This window comes from Kogia breviceps, chromosome 9 (assembly GCF_026419965.1).
Source record: "Kogia breviceps isolate mKogBre1 chromosome 9, mKogBre1 haplotype 1, whole genome shotgun sequence".
Lineage (NCBI taxonomy): Eukaryota > Metazoa > Chordata > Mammalia > Artiodactyla > Physeteridae > Kogia > Kogia breviceps.
The window spans coordinates 41,004,946-41,027,558 of record NC_081318.1 but is presented as its reverse complement, the minus strand read 5'-3'; the positions used below and the strand labels follow the sequence as shown (position 1 = coordinate 41,027,558).

General features: G+C 40.8%; 1 protein-coding gene across 10 annotated transcripts in view; it reads right to left on the bottom strand.

The window, feature by feature from the left end:
- ELMO1 (engulfment and cell motility 1) overlaps positions 1-22,613 on the bottom strand; it is an 803,227-nt gene that overhangs the window by 161,563 nt on the left and 619,051 nt on the right. Inside the window, exon 1 of one of the 10 annotated variants that reach the window (XM_067042333.1) lies at positions 10,355-11,150. The exons of the other annotated variants lie outside the window; for them this stretch is intronic. The gene's annotated coding sequence lies outside the window, so the exon portion shown is untranslated. Of the gene's footprint in view, positions 1-10,354; positions 11,151-22,613 lie in introns of those variants that run through there. 10 annotated transcript variants of the gene reach the window in all.

The window sequence follows — 22,613 nt, the reverse complement described above, 5'->3', positions numbered from 1 at the left end:
CTCTATTTTTAAAAATCTACATACCCTCTTACACATTTTTAAATTGACTTTGAAATTTTTTTATCAAAGTTAAAATAGTTGCAAAGAATATAATTTTCAGTGTATTACAATATTGATTTTTTTAAAATAAAATGGTTGCATCACTTTAAAAAATGTATCCTTGGATATACATACAAGAGTGATTTGATACCCATAACTGCTCATTTAAACATACATGAACAAACTCTTCTTAATAGTTGGAAATTTTACATCCTCATTTTTCTCCTTTAATACAGGTCAGCAAACTTTTAATATAAAAGGCCAAATATTATTTTAGGCCTTCCAAGCAGTCTCTGTCATACCTAATCAACATTGCTATTGTAGCATGAGAGCAGTCACAGATAATATATAGACAAAAGGGCATTGCTGTATTCCAATCAAATTTCATTTACAAGAATAGGTCATGGGTTGGATTTGAGTCACTTTTGCCAACCTCTGTCCTAGAACTCAAATTCCCATTCTGCTTCCAATATCCCCCATTCTATCTTGATTCTACTCATATGGAATTTTATCATAATAGAATTTTATGCTAAAATGTCAGCTCTTAATCATGCTATCATACTTCTATGAAACATAAACATATATATATATATATATATATATATATATATATATATATATATAACTTGGAAGTCATACACACACACACACACACACCTGGGAGTCAGACAGCCCTGGATTTGGACTGCACTCTGCCACTTACTAGATGGGTCATAAGCTAACTCTTCTACATCTCTGTTTCCTTATGTGTAAAAGGAGATATAAGGTCTTTTAACATTGCTCTTACCACTGTACTGAAACTATGTTAGGAAAAAGGATAGATACCGAGAATCAGCACTAAAAGTTCCCCGATTCCCTACTTCCATTCATCCTTTGAGTATATGGGGATGCACTTTTTTTAATAGTAATAACTTATGTTACAATCCACAAAAATAGACCATGGCATGTGGCAATTTAGAAATAATAGTTACACTAGAAATATTTTTTAAAGGTTTGGGAAATTCCATCATAAGGACCTATGCATATGCAAAGTGCCTAGCACAGAGAAGGCACAATTCATATACCCACCAGACAGTGTTTCTGACATTGCTGTGGCCTTGAAGCAAGTGACTGAGAGTGAGCTTATGAAGGACAATTAACCAGGGATGGGAGAGGGAGACAGATCACCACACACAGTTAGTGTGATTATTGTATAGTTACCTACAGTGCTCAGATTTTGGGCTAAGAGATTTTCCTATCCACTGCTATTTACACCTCTACCCAGGTGACATGGAATTGCCACAGTTCTCAATCACCATAGTTGCATTCTTTGTCCTTTGATAATTCTAACAGTTCAGAAACCTTTGGTAAAGTGAAAAAAAGTTGGTTCATCTAAATTTCACCTTGTAAGTTCTTTTGCAAAACTAAGATAGTGTACAGTTCTTGAGTTTGCTCTTATAGTTCAGATTTTCTTCTGTGTTCATTTCCAACTCTGTGCCAGCAAGGCCGTAAAAGGAGGCTGGGAGGAAGCAAGGCAGAAGGTAAGGGCAGTTACTGGTCAATTTGTTTTCATCAATTTCTTTCAAATTGTTTTCAAACAGCTCTTACAAAGCCCCAATTTTTGAAAGTGGATATTTATTCTTTATGTAAATAGGCATGGAAATAAATGCATAAGTGAATGCATGAATGAATTAATGAATATATAAGTAACTAGTCTGTTGGAAATTTTTCTTATCATAGCCTCTGTATTCTGGGCAGTTCCAACTTTGACACCAAAGATGGCATGAAAAATAAAGCTCCGTGCAGGTTAATTCATAGATCTTCATAGATTTTCTATGTTCATTGATAATACCAAGGCCTAGAACTTACACACAGTAGGCATTCAGCAAGTATTGGTTGTTGAATAAACTGAGAGAGCAATGAAATGTGGTTATTGTCCCTTGTTAACAGAAATATATTAGCAAGTCTATTAATTTCTCTGAACCTCCCTTTCTTTACCTGTAATAAGGTAACTGCATGCTGCTGCCCTCTTCTCCTTGCCCACGGGACCACTGAGCCCAGATGTAGAGCCTTGGGCAGCCACCACCAGTGCACCCAAGCTGTCACTAGATGAAATTTATTTGCCGCCCCAGGACTCAGGTTTCCTCCAGATCTAGGATGTTATGGGATTTCAGTAAATAGAGCACCATTGATACAAAGGAAGAAATCACTTCTTCTCCTCTCTTGACAGAATATGTAATTCAGGGGGTGTGAAGTGCCTGGCTGGAGACAGTGGTGGTGGGTAGGGGAGGGGAAGAAAGCTATCAAGAAGTGGCTGAGAACGTGCATGTAGAAGAATCCAAAATATGAATGCTTTTCAAAGCTTTTATGGTGTTTTCAAGAAGAAGAAGGACAGAGCTGGTGCTATATGGCTAAGGTTTGGCTATCCAGAAAGATTTACAGGCCATCTGCAGAGACCAAGAACATTCTGACTTACAGATGTAAAAGCCACTAATTATTTATGGCAGTACACAGCCTCCCTGAATGCCACAGGCATCTGCCTAGAAGCACAATATCATTTGATCTTGACTGGCTTCCAAAGTCAGGAAAGTATACATCACCATCCTGGAGCTTCTGGTACTCTGCCTCCAGAAACATCTTCCCAATTATCCCTCCTCAAAAAACAAGGCTGTTGTTAGGAGATACTGGATTTGAAATAATAATAGTAATAACTTATGTTACAATCCACAAAGCACATGGAATATGTTAATTCATTTGTCCTCTAGACATTTCTATATGTCAATTTAGTGTAGATAATATCTATATTTTATCCATGAAGAAAAAAAATACTAAAGACTGGAGAGGTAACATGGAAAGACCTAAACCTTGCTAGTGGCTAAGCTGGGACTTTTACCTCAGGCTTCTGGTTCTAAGTGAAGTGCTCTCTTCTCTCTGGGTGGCCTCCAGTGCTAGCAGGAGTTGGGTAGTCTCTGAGGATTTAGGAGAATGATTTGAGAGCAGACAGCATGCACCCTGGTTGTCCAATTAGAGAATCTTCCATAGCCAAAGAGCTGAGCTAGACATTCTATGAGAAATGGCTGCTACCCAAGGAATGTAATCATACTATTTTCTCATTACATAGTATATCGTGGCATACTAATCATTCACACAGACATCACTCTAATTTTCATTCAACAGCCCTATGAGCTATGTACCTTTACCTCCATTTTTACAGATAAGGAAAACTAGGGTTCAGAGAGGTTCAGTAGTCATCTACACAGTGCTTGGGAAATTTAAGGTGGACAGGGATTGCCTATAAGGTGATTTTTGCAAATCTTGTTGGGTCTAATTTGCAAAGGCATTTGAAGCTGGCTCATGGAATCTAGAATGGGGGCTTTGCCCCTTGACCTCCACCCCTCTCCAAAGCTGGAAGGGTATGGCCCTGCTATCACTATTGTGGGTACCAGAATGAGTGTCAATGGACAATACTAACATAACACCTCCAGAACCCGACTCCCAGATTAAAGCCTTAAAAGTTGAGGAGTCTAGGTCTAAGGGCAGTACCAGTGTTGATGGTTTTCAGACATTTCCTGATTTGATATCACTCTTTGTAAATAATAAAGCTTCTGAAATGCAGATTTCACACTGCTGGCCCATTAGACATGAGTGGGCTCTACCTTACCTGCTGGGACCTATGGACTGGCTGGCTCTAGTTAGAAATGATTTGCCCCAAGAGGCCCTGACTGCATGAAAGCCATTAGATGATGGGTGCTTCATTACAACTAGGCAAGTGGATGTTAGAATTGCCCCAGATGCTATCTCGAACGTTCAGCTAGAAGAATTCCAACCAAGTCAGAATGAAATTTTATTTCATTATGTTCCAGGTCTGGGAATGATGCCAGTGAACTGCTCTCCTTGACAGGTCTCTCATCACTTATAGCTCAAAGGAAGAGAAAAGTGAGCTCCCAAAGTGCAGACTGCAGCTCTCCTTGTCAGATGGCAACACCTCCATGGAACAGCTGAGCAAGGGGATGAGTAAAGAACTGTCACTCCCTTATCGTTGGAACCCTGCGTACTGATGATAATTCCCTGTTATGTTCCTTTCCAAAGCCTTGCACAAGGCACAGAGCTGAGGAAAGGACCTAAGAGAGGGATGAAAAAATCATTTCCAGCTGTAAGCCAATTCTGATCATTTGTCAGTGACTGGCTTAGAGCAGTGTTGAGAAGGATCCCAAGGCTCTATCTGGGTATAGTGGGAAAGACTGCTATGATCAATGGAGCATGGGCCATGGAGGAGAGATTGTTTCGAAGCTTGACATATACAAGCCTTTGGAAGTCACCAAGTCTGAACTACTCTTTACCCATGTGAAGATGCTGAGGAGCATAACGGTTAAGTGACTTGTAAAATTTCATTCTTAAACTAGAGACAACAATCCAAGACTACTGCTCTGTCATCTATGCAAATACTTTTCTAGTTCTGTATTTCTAGCAATATCACAGATTGTTTGAAATAAGCTAGAAAATTAGGGAACTTCAAAATCCTGTGATAATGCAAAGACAATTACTGTAATGATAATTTTACTCATGTAACAGACAGCTAGTTCCCAGTGTCTCTGCAATCACTGAAATCCCACAGCACTTCTTTCTGCTCATGACTGATTGAGTGTATTAGCTGTTGGCTTGGCCAAATATCAGCAGATTCACAAAGCAAGTCATCTTGCTCTTAAGATTCAACCCTGCCTATGGTTTAATCTACTTGGTTTGCCACTGTTGCCTCAGAAAATAAGATTAAGTCATGCCATGAAAAGAAAGAAGTTGCAAAGGATCCACACAATTTAATCCAACAAACATTTGTTGAGTGCTAAAGTGCACAAGGCATTCTCCTTGGCAATTCTGTCCAACATGCTAGAAATGGATAGAGTTGGACCAGAAGGCATCCCTGATACTAGGGATGGTATTGAACTCTATGGATATTTTTCCTTTCTCAGTGTTTTGTGTTATTCCTAAAAGAGCTCTTTATTAATGGAAGGTTTAAGAGCACCAAACTTGGAGTGAGCTTTATCCTTCCACTTGCAGATTTGGCTGAAATTGCAGGTCATCTTTAGGAGGCTGGGATTGGATGCCTCTAAGAAGGCTTTGCAGCATGTTATTGAAGAGGTTGACTCTGTTTTCATGGTTGCTTTTATACTAAAAAAAGAAAACTTTAGATAAGGATGTTATCTGATGTTGAAGGTAAAGATTTTAAGACCAAATTAATTGCAAAAACTATTCAGTCAATAATTTCTAGTTAAACAAAATTTGTAGAATTGAATAAGATGACATCAATTAAATCATCCCTTAGCCTCAATTTATACTTGTCTTCATAAAGAATTAACTGTTTGCAGCAGATTTACCTTCTTACTCTGGTTTGCTTAGCTCATTATTAAAATGAAACCCACGTTCCCTGAACATACTGAGTTGAAGGAGGTAGTTCCAAAGCACAGAGAGTGGCAAGGCCAAGATATCTGAGGACTGAGAAATGCCACAGATGGTGTGTTGACTTTCTGTAATGGGAGATGGCACACCTTTTAATTCCCCCATGCAGGACAGTGCAATGGAGAAACCAAGATTTAGCCACATGCTGGGTTTGACACATGCAATGGTTAAAGGCAAAGGTAAACACATCTGTGAATACTAGTGTTCTATTTCTCTCTTTGTTACCAGGGCAAGTCTGCCAGGTATCTAATGGAGATAAAAGAGAGGAAGATGCCAAGGAGTGATGAGGAAGTGAGGAAAGTAGCTAGCCTAGTTTAAGAGGAGAGTTAGGGTCCAGAACTGCACTGTCTGGTAGAGTAGCCACTAACCATACATGGCCATGGGAACCTTGAAACACGTGGTTAGTGTGACTGTGCAATAAAGTTTTTTTGTTTGTTCTGCTTTTTTGTTTGCTTTTGAAGTTTTAAATTTTATTTAATTTTAGCTAATTTAAGTTTTAAAATTGATACTTCAGTTATTGGAAAACTTTTAAAGAACAATTTCCATTCCTGAATCTACTTTTGTAACTTGTAAATCTTGTGAAATCTAAATATAGATTTCCTGTGAAAATTCAGTATCCAAATTGTGTTGTGCTGTAAGTGTAAAATATATATCAGATTTCAAAGACTTAACATGAAAAACTGAATATAAATATTTTGTTAATAATTTCATAGTTGCATATTGAAAGGATAATATTTTGGACATACTGGGTTAAATAATATATATTATTAAAATGAATATATGTGGGGTTTTTGTTTTACTTTTTTAATGTGACTACTAAAACAATTGAAATTACATACATAATTTGCATTGTATTCCCACTAGACAGTGCTGGTCTAGAAAGACATCTGCCATATTGTCCCTGTAGGACATTATTTATTGAACAGTTATTTAAATTGTCTTCTACACATAGGCATAACTGGTGTAATAATAGAAACTACATAACATTAGGCATGCATAACAAATAACCCACGTTGTTAAAAGCTGCTACTAAGACCCCTACTGATTCCTTTTCCATATAGCATTGAGGGCTGGCTTATATGCTCTGGTCTTTCATTTCTTTATATGTCAATTTGGAAAGGTTCAGATCAATAGTTTTTCTTTTTCCTTCTAGTAGCCTAACCCTCCCTTTCATTTTTCATTAGTAAGTCTTCAGTGGGGATTGCCAGCTTATAAAACAGACAGAAATGGAGATGCTCTGGTTAAAGTGGGAGTGGAAGACTCACCACCCCCAACCACATAACCCCTGTCCCCTCAATGACCCCAACTCTGGGGGGCATATTTTGAAATCTATGTCACTTGATGATTTCCAGGCCTAACCTGAGTCTTCAGTTGCTCCATCTTTTTACGTCCACTATTACTACCTGGAATCTCTTTCTGAGCTGGGATCATCACTCCTGTTTACAAGGTCTTCAGAAAGCACGGTAGCCCTGCTAATTCCCACAGCCACTGCGAGACATGAAACCCCCTAACTGGCTGCCCTGTTGTTCTGGTCTGTCATGACCCTCACCATTGCTATGGCAACTGCAAACCATTCCCGGCAAATGCAAGCAAAGGGCAGCCATGAAACTGGCGACCTTCCACCTCTCACAGATGGCCCAGGAGGAGTTGGTCTCATATAGAAACTAACCCAGTTCACACCAGTCAAATAAACACTCTGCAGAATAAGGTGGCACGTCACACAGGAACACAAGGGGGCGAACAAATGCAACACTTTGGTGACAGGTTTTAACTTAGTTCAAAATTTTTTTCTTAAATGGCGTTATTAATAATTCAACCAACCACCCCAAAGTACCTTTCTAATTTGACTTTAATTACTGCAATGACTGTTTCGCTCAACGCCCTGTGGCGTGACTCCACTAGTCAGACTGATAGCCTAGGAGACCTCCTTCCCTACCCACTCAGACTCCACCCATCCATGAATACAGCAAACAAGTAGATCGACTGTGTGAGCACACCAAGCACTTGCCAGCCTCTAGCCAGATAAACGTAAACAAGTTCTTTAAAGTTTTGGTGACTCCATTTCCTCCTCTAGGAAATAAGGAGTACAAGTAGTGCTGTTGGGCTGTTATAAAGATTCAATGAGTTATTACATCTACGTAAAATGTATTGAACAGTGCCTGGCACACAGCGAATGCTCGAGGCAGGTTAGCTATTCCTGTTGTGATTGATTTTATTTCAACTGCTGGGAGAACGGAGGAATCCTATGATTCCAGCTCTCAGTGCTGAACTTCAGGGATTAGATTCAATGTATTTATATTCACTTTGACTTATACTGGGAAATTCTGATGGTCACTTGAAAATCTAAGGGAATTCGCTTTTCTTTGTCTTTACATTTACCTTTCTAATATGTCCCACATCCTGCAAATGCCAGGAAGAGACAGTGGGAAGAAGCCTTCTCTCCCAGGAGCAAATAGAACAGTTACAAGCACGCAGTTAATTCTGGTCCCTGAAAGAGCATTTTCATTTCAAGTCCCATAACTACAGCTTCACCAACCCTCCAAGCTCAGGAGTGAGAAAACCACCGTGATCTAGAATCATTTCCAAAACTTCTTAATTCAGACTTTAATTGAGAATGCCCAGGACCTCATTCAGGCACTGAAGCCACTGCTTAAGCCAGCAGCTAAATGAGATAGGGCTGTGGCCATATTCAGTGGACCCATTTGCAAAAAGGAGATAATGAACTTGAGAGTACAATAAATTCTTGGCTAGTCACTCAGGGCAGAGATCTTACTTGACCCTGAAATGGGCTGTCACTAAAGTATTATGTGATTAGGCATAAATGTGTTTTCTTAAGGCCAGGGGAGAGTTTCATAGCTTTCAAATTCTTAGACTTCCATGATCCAAAAATAGACTAATTAACTACTCTTAATTTTTTTTTTTTTTTTTTTTTTTTTTTTACATTTTGACTGCTTCCATAAAAGGCTGTTTCTTCTCTCATTCTTGCCAACAGGTGCCAGCACTTCACTCATGTCAAGTGACACTAGTTGGGGAGAGAAGAGACCAAAAGAGGATGGAGGGTCATTCTAATGAGATGACTGTCACTTAATGCACAGCCACTAGAAAGCAGACTTCCTCCAAATTGTGCCTGTATTGAGGTGTACTAAGGAGTGAGATGCAGCAGGGAGGGATGCTCACGTTCACCTCCCATCAAGTGGAATTCTCAATCCAGCACACCATCTTGAGCTTCTTGGGATCACAGGACAGCCTACATTTCTAGAGAGGTTTCAGCTAACAAACAGGACACTGACTTGGTCTGGCCAGCTTTCCCCTGTGTTGTGTGCAGTCACCCAGAGTTGGGAAACTCTTCCTCTCCTCCGGAGAGTCAACCCCATCTCTTTACTGGTCACAGAAGTAGAAGGTCTCTCCTAAACACCCAATCGCCCTCACCCTGCTTTCGAGTCTTCCACAGGCAAAACATTCCTAGCTCTTTTGTTTCTTTACCCGTTCATCACAGAGCCCATTTAGGACACAGCAATTTCCATTGTAGAGCCGTGTAGACCCACAACACTATTCTGTCAATAGGACATTGTTTTTTAAAGGACAAGCCAGTAAGATTTCCCATATATGACTCTTTCACGTGCATGTATTTATGAACCAGATGATAATGATTTTTTTTTCCTCTATTGTCTCTGTTATTTGAACCCAAGTGGACTGTAAACAGAAGACATCAAGTGTGCTGTCAGCCTCCCCGGCACGTAACATAGGAAATCACAAAATCAGCAGACAGAGACGCTGGGGAGAGAGAGGTTCTTAGGCAGAGCTGGAAGCCCCAAGTTCAGCCGCCACTCTCTGCACCCAAACCAAAAGCAATGCCTCTCCTCTTCACGTTTGGAAGGATTATAGTTCCTCTAAAATCCTACATTTGAGTGTAGTGCTTGAGTTCTGTCTTGCCACATATATTTTTTAAGTTTGCAGCTAGAAGGGTCCCTAAAGGAAAAGAGTTTCTCCTTTCACATGCTGTCCCCCCATTGCCTGTTTACAGCACTGCCTTCTTAGTCTTCCTTCTTCTACCCAACAAAATTGAAAATTTCATCACCAGTATCAGAAAATTAAACCCTAGGGAGCAGAGCAATAGCCCAGAGCATCCCTTCCCTGGCAAAGAGCCAATCCTTGAATACAACTTTGCAAACCCTCTCTGGTTTAAAAAGATGCAAAACAGAGTCATTTAGAAGCATGGTTTTTGACAGCTAGAATCTCTCTGACTGTACTCTTAACTATTTCTGCAAATAATTTTTTAAAAAGAGAGAGAACATATTTCAATTTGGAGACTGGTTTCACGAAAGAAGAAAGGGACACAACCTAGCTCAGTTGCACAGTTCCCGAGCAGAGAACGGCAGCACACCCAGAAGAGACGCTTCTTTCTGTGGCTCAGGGTCTGAAGAAGTGTTTGACAGACCATTGTAATAACATCTCCCTTCAAAATGCAAACACCAGCAACACAATCAAGCAGCTCACAGCTCAGCTCCGTTCCTGCACCTTTCTCTCTCTTCCCAGAAATGCACAGGGTTGACTCTTATAAATTTAGTTTTAAAAGCATCTTCTTTTGAAATGGATCAGTGCCCAGGGAGATAATGCAAAACTCCACTCCTCACACTGATCCTAACTAGACAAACCAATGTCCCAGTATAATACACAGTCAACTACAAATGCGATCATACCCAAGCAATGCATGCAGCCTTTGGAATACAGACGCTCACACATCACAGGAACCCCAGAATGCTTGTTCTTCCATGTGCTTGTTCCAATTCACAGTTTTCTCGGCAGACAATAGGACAAAGCTACATTTTAGCTCAGGCTGCTAATACCAGCAGACAGATGTGTACGACTGAGGTTTACTCACCAAGCTCCCGTAAGTCCATCTTTCCCAACTACAAATACTGCTTCTAAGCTGCTGTTGTCACCAAATGACTTAAAGTCGACCCCCAGAAGAACAATGTGCTGGAATATCAGATGGTTCCTGAGTAAGCTTATTCACGAAACAGGTTTCCAGTTGAGCCATGTGAATGGAGACCCGCCGCACACCTTTGAATGGTATACACTTCAAGTCCAGAAGAATAAGCATGTAGCTTTGCTTATGTTTATGGAGCTGGAGCCCAGGGGTGCTCTGATTGGCAGGAATCGTAGAAAGATCGGCCAATCAAAGGGAGCCTCCATTTCAGGGAAACTCCTGCTCATTTATTTAGCATCTTCAGAGATCATTGGCTTTTCTTGGAAGAGCTTTTCTCTTATAGTATCACAAGAGAAAACAATAACTTCATTTAATTTTAGTGCCCTATGCTCTTTCATCAATAAAGAGACAGCTCCTTTTCTTGGTACTACTCAATACTCTCCCCTTATAAGGAACTAAAAACAAAAGAAAAAGAGGAAGAAGAAGAAGAAGAAGAAAGAGCTGGTGGTGGGCTGGAGATGGTTCATATTCATCAGCCTCCACCTTGTTGGGAGAAAGGAGGGGGGAGCTCCCGGGCTCAATAATTACTGATTCTGTTGCCATGGAAACAGACTGGCTGCAGCGAGTTGGATTCATGTAGAACATCTGCTGCCAGACCCATAATCAACTGCAATCTCATCTCTCCTCCCTACTTTTATTTGATTGTGAGTTTGCTTTCTCCCTCCTCTTCTTCACATACAGTTTTTGTCCAGAAATGTCATGTAACAGCCTCACTCTGTACACATAGCACACGCATGCCGGGGTGCTCATATACCCATAAATGCCTTCATGCACGAGTGAATCCCAGCAGGGTTCCCACGGGAGGATCCATTCTCTGATTCCTACTCAGGACGTAAACAAACACACACAGCCCCTCCTGTGCCTCCACCTCTAATTAAAATTTACTGTAAGTTACTGAAAGAATTAGTGGAGTAGCTTTTAAAATATTTGTCATCTAACAGCCCTAAAAATCCTCAAATAGAAGTTTGCAATGGCATTTCTCGGAGGGCACTGCAGCGATTCCTAGCAGACCTTTGGAATAAAGCGACTAAACCGGGTGCTTGTAGAAGAAAGCTTGCACATTTAGGCTCAGCTTCTCTGTATTAGCACCTCGCCAAAGCACCCTGAATGCTGGAGAATCCCCCTGGGGATTTCCTCAGTCCATTTACATCCCCTCTGACTCCTCCCCTGCTTGCTCCAAATTCTTCTGGTTGCATGACCAGAGTTATGTCACACTTTGGATATGCTGCTACATTTCTCTTTAACAACAGGGGCCGCCACTGAGCAACGAAGGGCTGCTTGCTTGGCCCGGTCAAACCCGGGACGGGGATCAGATGGTGGTAATCTCCCACGTGGGTCTGTGGGAAGCCCTCAATTCTACAGAAACTGACTGAAAATGGCAAGTGGCAAAGAAGGCTATGATTCCGGCTTAAGTCTGAGAGAAAGGAATTATTCTCTGTCCCATCATAATGAATCTCAAGGAGAACCTTTTCTTTCTTAATGGTCTCTGCAAGTCTGGTGTCCTCAAACTATCAATGACACAGACCAGGGCTTCCCTGGTGGTGCAGTGGTTAAGAATCCGCCTGCCAATGCAGGGGACACGGGTTCGAGCCCTGGTCCAGGGGGATCCCACATGCCGTGGAGCAACTAAACCCGTGTGCCACAACTACTGAAGCCCACGTGCCTAGAGCCCGTGCTCCACAACAAGAGGAGCCACCGCAATGAGAAGCCCGCGCACCGCACCGAAGAGTAGCCCCAGCTCGCCACAACTAGAGAAAGCCCGCGTGCAGCAACGGACACCCAACACAGCCTAAAAAAAAAAAAAAAACCCAGACACAGACCAGGCTTCCGAGCGAGCTGAGGCCGGCTCTTTGCATGTCTCTGGCCCTTGGAGGCAAGGTGAGCTATTCATTACCACACACCCAGTGTCTAATAAGCAACAGTGGCCCTGGACCTCCTTTATTCCTCAATGACTCTTGCTCCAAACCATGTCTCCAGGTGCGCAGTTCTGGCCCAGTGGTCTTGATGTTGTATTTGCCCTCTGCAAAATCTGAGTCCTGGCTTTCCATTTTGTCTCTTTGTGCCACTGGGAGCTTGGGAAGGAATTCTCACCCCAGCTCTGCCTTCCAGGGACCCAGCAGGCTTTCTCAGCTCTGTCCAGACTACCTCCATGCTCCAGGGGCGTGGATATCTCAGGTCTCCTCTACCACCTTTCTGGAAAGTTTCTAACCTCGCCTGCCTACCTTCCTCTGCCATGAAGACACCTACCCTTTGCCCTCTCACCCTCCTGAGACTGTCCAAATTGCCACTGCTTTTATGCAGAAACATATCATTCCAACCAGGTCTTCCCTGGTTGGAAATTTAATCATTTGTTTAACAAATATTTAGTGAGTGTTCATGTGCCAAAAAAAAACTATGCTAGTGACAAAACAAACTGGCATGCTTTTTGCCTTACAGCACAATGACCCTAGCAGAGGACACAAAAAGTATTAAAATGTAACTTTCACATGGGGGATGAAGGAGAGCTATGTGCTATGATCACAAATAATAAAAAAGACTGAACTTTAGTGAGGTAAAGAAGAATATCTCGGAGGAAGTGATATTTGAGCTAATATTAATATTGGTTAATATTAGTTAATCTGGATTAACCAATTTAAGCCTCACAACAACCCTATGAGGTATTATTATTATCCCTATAATAACCATGAGGAAATGGAAGCATAAGGAAGTTAAGTAACTTGACCACGGTCACGAAGATAAAAAGCAGCAGAGCTGGGATGTGAACAAAAGGATTCTAGCTCCAGTTTCTATAAGTGTGATGTACAGGGACCACCCGGGTCAGAATCACTTGGACTTCTCAACAAAATGCAGGTTGCTGGGATCCCATTGCATCCCTCCTAACCCACAATGTCAGGAGTGGAGCTGAGGAACATTTACCCAAGCTCTCCAGGGGATTCTTATATACACCACAGCTTGAGAATCACTGCTAAGAGAGGTTTAAATAAAGGAAAAAAAGACTAACCCTAAATTAATTTTTAATGTATAAAATGGAGAAGGGCATTTTTTTTTTTTTTGAGAATGGGGGCATCTCACTACTCCAGGCCACCCCAAAGGACCCATTTACATCAGAACAAGGTAACGTTCCTTTGACTGACTACCAATTTTAGAGTTGAGGGTGGGTACGGTAGCACAGTTGGAGCTCAGTAGCTATGCTGGTGAGCAGGTATGTGAAGAAAGAACACGTGAGCTCCTGAAGACCAGAGTCACCAGGTAGTGAGAGATGCTATCAGACCTGCCAGCAAGAAGACAGGTAGATCACGTATTAGCGTGAACAATCACATATTATCTTTGGGTAATTCTTTTCTAGAAAATTCATTTTTAAGACAAAATTGCAAGGAAGACAGAGAATACTTTTTGGCCTTCAGTCTGATCCATTCCCCTCCTCTATTCAAAAGCTAGCAAGCAGGAACTTTGGTTCACCTAGCTAGTCACGGTTTTAGTTCTGGAAAATAAACAGCTTCATCCACATTTCCAGAGGGGTCACTTTATACAGAATAGCTACAGAGTCTTTGGAAAATCTTCCCAAAATTTTTCCCGTGGAAACTTGTCTCGTAGTTTTGTTACTGAGATCACAGACTGCGTGAGTTAACTTGGCCATTATTGGGTATTCTTCCCTTTCTAGGCTATGTAATGAAATGAGCATATACAAGCTTAGAGAGCTGTTGATGTATGCAAACTGTTATATAGAGAATGGATAAACAACAAGGTCCTACTGTATAGCACAGGGAACTATATTCAATATCCTGTTCTAAACCATAATGGAAAAGAATATGAAAAAGAATATGTATGTATAACTGAATCACTTTGCTGCACAGCAGAAATTAACACAACATTGTTAATCAACTCTACTTCAATTAAAAAAAAAGAAAGCTGCTGCTGGACCTCAAAAAACAGGGAAACCTGGATTTTATCGGCTTGATATTTGAATTTCTGCTTGTCAAGTCCCCAAGAACTGGCATGAAGCATACATTTAATGGACTTGCACGCTGGAGGCTCAAAATGTATTGTTGGTAGTGTATCATCAAGCTTCCGAACACATTCAGATTTATGATGTGTTGTCTACAGACAGAAGAAGGGAATCACAGCATCAAATACCTGGAAAATTCAGGGAGAAGTAATCATGCCAGGGCATCTGAATAAAATCAGAAGAAATCTCTTTCCATTTCACCTACACGTTACAGCCTGTACTCTCTGCTCCGTTCCAGGTAGGCACTGCCGGTACCATTTATCCAGCAATTTCTTAGGGAAAGGTTCAAGCTAATTAAATTCTATTCTTTTCCATAAACATGGTTTAATAAATGTATTATTACCAAATTTGATATAAGTCATATAACTTTGTAATGCTTTAAAAATAAATATACACCTCAAGAAAGAATTACATTAGGGGACAATATATTTGGGGATCAGAAAATATAGTGACTATTGTGGGGTGATTTCTAAATTTGCTGTCTGCATTTTCCTTAGTCTACCTACAGGCTTTAACTAAAATGAGCATCATTTATATCGGGCATTTGAAAGAGAGCTGAAGAAGATTCTACTCACTGAGTTATAAAGAGGTGGCAATAATAGCAAATTCTTCTATTTGCCAACTCTTGGTCCCAAAGAGATTACTTCCACAAGCTGGGCATCCGTTTCATCAGGATTCATGTTCATTTCTGGCAATGAATGTGATGGTAATGACCCCCTTAATTCATGACATGGCCACACTGAGTCCCATTTTTGTTTGGTTGATTCATTCTTAAGAGGGAGGGAGGTCATTAGGGTCAAATTGAGCTACAAGTAAACTTCGAACAAGTAGGGTGCATAATGCACAAGGCTCACCTCCAACTACATCTTAGCCTTCTTAAGGCACCCCCCTCTCCCTACTGTGAGAACACCCACACAATGACTTCAATTCTGCCCTGTCTAACAGAAACAGTCCCAGTACAGACTGGACCAGACCATATTCCCCAAGCGTGTGAGGTCAGAAGTAAGGACTCTGTCTTAACAGGTCAGAAGTGTAATTACTGTTGGTCCGTTCTGCAGCTTTATTTCATTCAAGACATATTGAGAGATGTTTCTCTAGTTGGTTGGGCTGGCCAGTATATAGTTAGCTCTGATTTTTTTTACATGGTATATTTAAAAATGAAAACATATGCAAAACCTCAACTAAACATGGTCTGGATAACTTTTACATATTCTTTTATCCCCAAGGGGAGATAATCATAGTAACATTCCATAGACAAATCCCCATACACAGACAGCCACTTCTTTTTTCTCATCTTCATGATGAGGTGATCATAAGCAGAACGAAGCCTGTTATAATGCCTGTATCTTTAGGTCCCAGGACGCTAAGCTGTATGTGACGTAGCCTCAACATCCATGGAAAGATGAGAGAAATAATAGCAAATGCATATGCAGAACCTACAATCGGCCAATATCATAATAATGCCTGTTCTCCAAAAAGGGTATTAAGATCCGTGACATTAAAGTAGAATGTCTACAGTCGCCATCCAGTAAATGGTAGACTCAGGATTCAAAGTCAGGTGTCTGTCTGTGAAGCACCATGAGCAGTACACTGCACCATGCCTCAGGACTCCCGTAAGTAAGGAGTCGAGAGCAGGTGAGATAGTCGCACTAGCATCCTAAGACTGCGTTATATTTTATAACTCACATTATGAGGCATTCGTATGAAGAAGTTTATGTCCCTGAACTTTGCTATTTTTGTATTTCCCTTAAAAACGCCTAAAATATAAGCAAAGCCTACAAACACTGAAATAAAACCAGGTCCACGAAATGCAAACGCATCTATAAACAAGTCTCCACCCCATGCATTTCTTCTTTCCTCTTCCAGAGTACAGACCTCTGATAGGTGGTGGCCACGATTTGCACTCATAAGGTTGGAGAGTCAAGCTCTAGAAGTCCTTGGGGTGTGAAGGACTTGACCAAATGGGATGAGCTGACCTGAGAAGACCGTGGGGGCCAGAAGAGCAAGGCCTAATATGATGCATCTCTTATAATTCTGACTGCCTTTAAAGGAATAGTTGGTGAATTCTGAAAGCTTATGGTCTTGCCAGCTCAAATTTTTCAAGTACACTATGGAAGCGCATTCCAGAATTGCAGGATGATGAAAACTCATGCCAAAAAGAAAAATGAAAATGCCAAAATCCCCAGCTCAGCCTTGCCAAGGCATGTCCACTGGCAATATGGTGGCAAAAAGCTACTGGGCCAATGGTAGGTTATTCTTTAGACGATGCAAAATGGGGAACAGCTTCTTCATCACTAGGAAAAGGGATGCTTCTGGGCTGTCATCACATTCTTCTTGATTTTCAGATCTAATGCATAAGTAAACCTCTCTCAATTCTGAAAAACATAGAATTTCACATGCAAATAATTCTACCTTTTGAGAAAAAATTTAGTTTCTGATATTCTCAATAAAAGGACCAATTTCATTGCAGTCGGTAGAGATTAAATCTATTGTTTCATCAAATGGTTGACATTTGATGCCCTCACTTTCTCTGCTCTTTCTGCTTACAGATTCACAGATAAACTATGTGTCCTGGTCTCCTGTCATAACAGGGATTATACTGCAACGGAACAGGGTAAGCCAGAGATGAAGAGGAAGGAGAGAGGGTTTGCTGGGCAAGAGGGGAGCCAAGAAGATCAAGAAGATAAGTAGATGCGGTTTATTCAGGCAAGGAAGGAGGAAGAGGAAAGGCACTAGAGATTTAGTCTGTCAGATTTCAGGAGGTCATGATCTGATGTGGAAGGGGATGGGCAAAGCAGCAGAGTCTGAGGGCCTGGAAGAAGGTCCAAGAGGTCTGTACAGAGCCAGGTATGAAACCACAAGGTGAGGACACCCACAGGACCAAGGGGGTCACCGTATGAAATTCTAGGCTGAGTTCTGTTTGATCCCAGTTATTTTTACTTTGTCCCTTGATAAAGAAGCTGGCTTTGTCAGAAGCCAGTCGCATTACAACGATGTGCCCAGTGCTTCAATATCAGCAATAACCCAGTGCTTCTCTAGGAAAACCAACTCAGAGTGTGACCACTCATGGCAAACCGGCATTGCCACCACAAGGACAGGCTCATTTTTAATCTCAGTCCTTCAATATCATCAGCTTGTCAGAGCCAGATCGCTTGCAAACTGTTCTCTATTCTAATTCCAATTAAAGAAAGCTTTTTAATGTGAACCATGACCCCTAGGCAAACGATATTAACAGGTTATTCCCAACTCTCACAAAGAATGAGCTTTGCAACCTAATTTGTGCAGCAATTAAATTCAGACCAAAGTATAATTTTATTTTATTGATCAGTACTGGCCTGCATTTTTAAAGCCAGTAATTGCAGGTAAGAGTTAATTTGATAATATAAATAAAAACTGGACCCAAAGGGCAATAATCAATGCATTTTAAATGCAAAAATGCTCTCCCTCCAAGTCATCCCACAGCAAATACAAAACATGATTTCCAAAATGCATTGCCCATAATTCTCTTAATGCAGTGACAAGCATGAGAATTGTGAAGCAAATATTTCAAATAATGACATATGTTCAACCATGAATAAGTGCTCTTGTTTATATTTTGGGGGAATCTATTGTGTGTCAGACATCTCAGTTGTTCTGTACATGCACTGAAAAAATATCTTTCACCAAAAAAGTCTAGTTTTTAAGTAAGGAATTTGGGCCTCCACTCATTCAACTAATGTTTAGGAAGTACTGATAATGTGCTTTCACATGTTTCTTCATGTTTTTTCTTTCAAGTCTTGGGAACCCAATACAACCTTAAAATCTTGAAAGCAAGAGAGCTTCATTTATTAAGTTTTCTCTTGATGTATTCATTCTATTTCATGTCTTTTCCAAGTCAGTTCTCTTCTGCTCACCTGGTAAGCTTCTATTCACACATTAAAACCCTCCTAAGTAGAGTCCTCCTCCTATATAATCCCTCCTTTGAATTACTTTCATACAATGTATGGACTTTTGCTATTGCACACCACGTTATTTTGTAATTATCTCTTTCCAGGGCTGTGCCCAATGCTGTGAACTCCTTAGAGTCAGATTTATTCACACAACACTAGGAATACCATCTCTACATGTCTCTGATACCTTAGCCAAAAATACAAAATCTTTTTGCAAACCTTTACACTTAGGGAAGTGATAAAATCCTTCTGAGTACTTCTCTGTCATTCTACCCAACATCATGGATAAAGTTATGAGATGAGTATATCTTTGAAAACATCTCAGTGACTCATCTCATGTTTTCTCCCATTCCTCTTTCCTCCCACTCCTGCATCCCCAGCCTCAGAGAGAAGAGGGTACACTGGAAAGCAGTTGGAAACCTCCCCTTTGCAAACCCATTTTATAAGCAGCCCAGGTGCTGGGACCCGCTCTGTCTGTGATCTGGTTCACTTTTTCAAGGATGTAAACATCTGCTCAGAACTTTTTTCCAGTTAATGAGTCTTCCTCAAATGGAGCCTCAGAGGGTTTTGATCTTAGTACCTACCAATCAACTTCAGGTTGAAGATGCAGGGCACTGGCTCAGCTGGCACAGCTGGCTCAACCCCATGCTTTATTTTAAGGAAGACTAGGGCTTCCCTGGTGGCTCAGTGGTTGAGAGTCCGCCTGCCGATGCAGGGGACGCGGGTTCGTGCCCCGGTCCGGGAAGATCCCAAATGCCGCGGAGCGGCTGGGCCCGTGAGCCATGGCCGCTGAGCCTGCGCGTCCGGAGCCTGTGCTCCGCAACGGGAGAGGCCACAACAGTGAGAGGCCCGCGTATCACAAAAAAAAAAAAAAAAAGTTAGACTAAACAAACTTAGCCTGAATTTATAATGTGGGGTGTTGAGGTCAAAGAATTCCCTCTAGACCTGTACCACTTAATAGACTACAACTGGAGCTTAGTGACAGTTCTGTACCCCCATACTTTAAAGTTCTTTTAAAATATGACTGTAAGAACATACATGCTCAGTAGAGAACATGTTAATATTATAAACTTAATAAAAGAGAAAAAAATTACAATTAATCACACCGTGAAGAAGAAACCATTGTTAAAATCATTCAAATTTAATGTTAAAAGCTTTTTCGTTTGTAGTTTTACTTGGTTAAGATATAATGTTGCATCCTGCTCCCTCACTACATTTGACATAATATTAAAAAATGTTTTCTTATGTTTAAATACTATTCACAAATGTCATTTTAAATGACTGAAAAATCTGACATCTAAATAAATGTGGCCATAAATTAATTTATAATCTTCTCATTGTTAAATTGTTGGTTTAATTTTCATTTTCTTGCTTGTGTAAATAAAAATGACATTAAAAAAAAAAAACAATGACATGAACATCTATACACAGACCTTTCGTTTTCTCACTGGAATGTCTATGATTCTAACTAGATGGATTGTATTGCATGGCTTTATAAATGAAGGTCATCAATTGTTGGTGAATTTCCCAACAGGAAATTTGTCCCAATTTGTTTCTTAAAATTCTCTGAAATGTCAAGGTTTCTGCCAACAAAATGGTAGCAAGGGACCCTTTAATGTCACTGGGAATGCCAATTCCTCCTTTCTTTTTTGCAGAGGGAGCTCCAGGTCTTCCACCTGATATAAAAAAGCAAGGGAAGGATGGGAGGTAATCAACCTCACAAATAACTGGAGGCTAGGCCTCCCAGGCTCAGCCACAGCCTGGTTTGGGTTGTGAATGTGTTTGTAGCATCTCAGGCCCTGGTCTCTGTGCAGGAGCACACAACAGCACAGAAAAATCAATTGGCTTTTGTCAGGCACTAAGTACCACGCAAACAAAATCTAAAGGTGTTTTTAAGGCACACACACGGAATTTCTTTTCTTTCTCTCCTGGAAGTGCCTTAATTTTTTTCCCAGTCCAGAAAGAAATTGTTACTCTGAACTATCACTCCTTCTCCTGTCTCATTGTAGCCACACAATAATACTTTTCACTTAAGAATGAATTTGTTCTACAGTTTGCAAAGTTTGTTCTGGGATGTGCTTTTTTTCATTTTAAAACATGATTATCTTATTAAAAAAATAAACATTATCAGCTTTTTTCTTTTTTTCCATTAGTGGAAGGATCAAGATTCAATCCATGTAACGTCTGTTGAGCAACTGGATAATTTTTGGTAGGCACCTTGGGATAGAAAGATGAGGCAGAATTTGTCCTTATTCTCAGGAGTAGAGTCAAGAAGGAGAGAGTCCAGGTAACTAACTATAATCCAAGACCATGGTTTTCAGTGGGTCCTTCCAGGATTCCAAAGTGTTGCCTCAAAGTAGCCATAAGGTGGGATAAGGGGTGGTAAGGGACCTGTTTGAAGCAAGCTAACTGGCTAAAAGAAGTTTTCAAACTCAAGGTATGGCCAAGCGTGTTAAGTGATACAAGAAAGGGAAAAAGAAAGTGCACCTAAAAGAAAAAAATTAATCATGCCTCCTTGGAAGGGCTCTGCAGAACCCATGGGCTGGGCCTTGAAAGGATGGGTAGAATTTCAACAGAAAAAGTGAAGGGTCTTCCTTGTTGAGGGAACATAGGTAAAGATAGAGACTTGGATGTGCAAGGCATGCTTGGGGAGCCATCAATATGATTAATTACAGGTTAGTACGGGGTGTTTTGCAGGGTGCAATCAGCATTTCATTTAGAAAAGTGGTTTGCAATAGAATAGTGGAGCTTTTGCTATCATGCTGTAAGAAGAGGAAGCCAAAGGTTTTTGATTACGGATGTGTTGTTAGAAGACTTGTGTTCTAGAAAGGTGTTTCTGGCAGCTAGGGGAAGGAGAACTTATAGGTGGGCTGAGTCCAGATTCAGGGAGAACATTAAAAGACAAACACAATCTCCACCAGAGGTAATGGTGGCAGGAAGCAGGGTAAGAGCAGTTAAAGCCAGATGACCCTTTATCATACATTGCTGGATCCATAGGATCTGGGGACCTGTCAGGAGAAGAGATGAGGAGAGCCGGGCATTATTGCAAGGTTCCAAGTCTAAGAGACAAGGTGCCACTCGTGGACTCGATGGATAATTGAAGATGAGAGGCTGTGGGTAGGGAGGAGGAAGTGATAGGAGAGAAACAAGAAGAAGGGCTGGGGGAATGCCTATGCTTATGGTGTCACTGAGAGGTGGTCTCAGTGTTTTGGGAGTCAAGGAATGGAGCGGATCCCAGGAAGCACAGGTGGGGACATGAGCCAGGGCTTTAGGGCCATGGAACAGGATGAACATAGGGAACAGGCTGTCAGATTGACACTCAGGCGCTGACTGCTGACCTAAATACAGCAGTCTCAGTAGGTGGACTTGGGTGAATGTCAGACCACAGCGAGTGGAGGAGGTGGGCAAGGAGATTGCAATCTCTCTTGGAAAATTTGGCCATGCAGGGAACAAAAGAGACTGTGAAGAACTTGAAAGAGGAACAGGGGTGAAAAAAACAGGACTGGAGAGAGTTTTAGGTGAAGAGAAGAAAATGAAGAGGGAGGAGGGAGGGTGCCAATAAGTATAAAGGAGTAAGGGATAAAAGATTTATTTTTATAAATTTTTTGATGTCTTTTTCATCAGAACAGAGATTCGTAAGAATGTAACTTCTTTCCAGTCTTAAATTAGAACAACTCAATGATTCCTCTCCATCTCCACTTGCCTCTTAGAAATTATGTCTTTAAAGAGGTTTTCGAGCATTCAAAATGTGGATTAGTGCATTTTAGAGTCATATTTCTCTTCTTGAGCTGTTATATTTTTAGTTACCTTTAAAAATTTTTAAAGGTAACTAAAAATTACCTAAAATATTTTCTAAATATATTTTCTAAAAATATCACTAGTAACTGGAACAACGATAATTATTTTATTTCTTCCTTTAATATGTATAGTGCATCATGTATGTATCTTGTGTATGTGTTCATTTCCAAAGCCACAGTAAGATAGTTTTTAAGAAGAGAGTGGCTAACAGGGTAAAGTGCTCCAAAGAAGGCAGATAAGACAGAGATTTTAAAATGTCCATCAGAGGTCATTCTTGACTTTGTCAAAACTGGTGGCTTTTGTGGCTAAAGAGGTTTTCAAGTATTGACAGTATAATTTAATGCTTTTTAGAGTCCTATTTCTCTCCTTCTACTGAGTTATATTTTTAGTGAGGGAAGAAGACAGGTTGCAGTGGATT